Genomic DNA, 2,582 nt, shown 5'->3' with positions numbered 1-2,582 from the left:
CGAATCCATTCAGAGTCTACCGGCGTACACCTGGATCTGGGCTGGATCCACCCTTTCAGTGTACACCTGGATCTGGGCTGGATTCCGGATCCGGTTGGATCCACGCTTGGATTTCATCCGGCTCCAGCGCCTACGACCCAGCCTCAATTGGGTCAGTATAGTTCGGACTCTCGAAAGCTCGCGCTTGAAATCAAGCAGGACTCTTCGCACGTAAAACGTCACTCTTCATGCATAAGCATTCACTTCTTCCTCGTAATTCACTCTTCCCCTGTAGATTCGTCTTCTCTTTCTTTACGATGTGACCAACTCACATCAGCGATCCTCCTCCTCCCGACCCACACCCTTCCTGTGGGTCCTTCTTCATCCTCCCATCGACATGACCAACTCACATCCATGGATCCCCTTCCTACTCTTCTTCATGAGACTGCATCACGCCGAATCTGTTACGATTCGTACGATCCCGCAAGAAATCATAGAGTAATGCTCCACAGTTCAGATCTGCCTCGTCTACCCAACTGGGTTCGTCATATCCACGCCAATACACCAGAAATTCACGGTAAATCCGTCCGTATCTAGTTCGCTTCCCTGACCTCATGTCGGTGATCTTCTCGACTTCGAACTCGTCGGCTTCGAGATCCACATTCCAACTATCTTCCGGTAGGAGGACTTCGTCGAAATCCACCCGGTCGGATTCATCCACCGAAAGACGGGTTTGCGGTCGGTCCGTATATTCCCTGACCAACTTCAGCTTGGATACGTGTACTACAGGGAACAAGCGATATTCGGTACCTGCCGTTTCCAACTTCACCGCATGTTCCCCTATCTTTTCGCTCACCCGGAACGGTCCATGCCATCGATGGGCCAATTTGCGGGCGTACCCTTCCTTCACCCGATCTAAATAAAGCCACACCTGCGATCCCACTTGGATTTGATGTGGGCGGGCGTCTTCGTTGTGTCGATCCGCTCGATCTTGTATCGCACTCCGCAGCCGTTCGTTCACTTGGGATCTGGCTTGCCGGTAGTATTTCTGGACTTGGTATCGCCATCGTCTTGGATCTCGGTTTCTCTTCTTGGTGCTACATACCGGAATGGCCGCTTCTAGGGTGGATTTAGGATCCCACCCATGTACCAAGTAAAATGGGGTGTCACCCCGGGTCCTGTCTTGGGCGGTGTTCATCGCGAAGGGGAGTCGTTCTGCGTACTCATCCCAATCCCTCTGATCCAAATCCTGGACATACATCTTGAGTGCCCTCGTGATTGTCTGCACCATGCGCTCGGCCGATCCATTAGCTTGGGGACGATATACCATGGTTGCCCGCTGTCTCTACCGCATGATCCGGTTGAAAGCTCGCAAGAAATCAGACATAAAACCTGGCTCCCGATCATGTCTAATCATCTCACTAGCCCCAAATCTTCGGAAAACGCACTCCTCGTACGATTCGGCAATGGTTTGTGCAGCTCTAGACGCACTAGCTTTGGCTATCACGTATCCGGTAAACAGATCCACCCAAATCAACAATTCTGTGTTTCCTTTGAATGACTTGGGCAACGAGGGGATGTGATCCATGGCTATGATTTGGAAAGGGTTAGTCGCTTGGACATTCCCAGGTGACTCCCCTTCGATTGTGGGCCTGCCCTTGCCTATCTCACAACCCACACATTCACCGACATATCGTTGTACGCTCTTGAATAGTCCCCTCCAGTGGAAACATCCCCGGATCCGTTGGTAGGTCCGACCAATACCCTGATGTCCACCTTCTAAGCTAGCGTGATAGTGGTGTAGGACATCCTGTTGTAAGGTTTCCGGCATCACCAGTCTCATCAATCCATCCCGATCCTCGTTGACTCTCTTCGTAGGGGGCAATAGAAGAGCAAGTCATTCAGATCCACTGCGTAATCCGTAGCAATAATACTGTAGGATTTGGTATCCTCCCGACTCAGGTCTCGTACATCCCCCATCAGATACTTCTTTAGTCCCAAGATCCACGCTTCCTCGTTCTGTGTTTTGAGGATCCGCTCTATGCGGACTCCCTTCACAAATGTTTCCTCGGGGATCTGGGGGCTGGATCCAATTCTTCCTCTGGACCTAGTGACAGCCATCACCTGGACTGTCCGGATCCAACTACCACCACTTCGTCTAGTCGGTTCAACGTAACGAGATCCTGATGCTCGGCCCCTCTCTCCACTTCGACACCACATTGATTCCGTAAAGTGGCACTGGCCAAGCTATCTGCACTGGCATTCCAATCTCGCTTGATATGCACCAACTCGTGATTCAACCAACCACGCAGGTGGATCATCACTTTCTGCCGTAACAGTGTTAGGGCCGGGGCCTTGCAGTCAATCTCACCTCGCACCTGTCTGATCACCAAATTGGAATCCCCACAAATCACCAGCCTTTTTGGATCTTGACCCTTTAGTAGATCCCAACCCAGCAGGAGCCCGTTATACTCCGCTTCATTGACGGTGAGGCCCTCCGCGTAAGTGGATCTGGCCAGTACAACTTCCATCTGGGCAGTCTCCACAGTATTGCGCTGTATGCTCCTCAATACGCGAGCGGGTCCATCGAAACTCAGGACGTA

Source organism: Phytophthora infestans, genomic scaffold (genome assembly GCF_000142945.1).
Source record: "Phytophthora infestans T30-4 supercont1.226 genomic scaffold, whole genome shotgun sequence".
NCBI classification, from domain to species: Eukaryota; Oomycota; class Peronosporomycetes; order Peronosporales; family Peronosporaceae; genus Phytophthora; species Phytophthora infestans.
Note: the sequence above shows the minus strand (reverse complement) of the source record.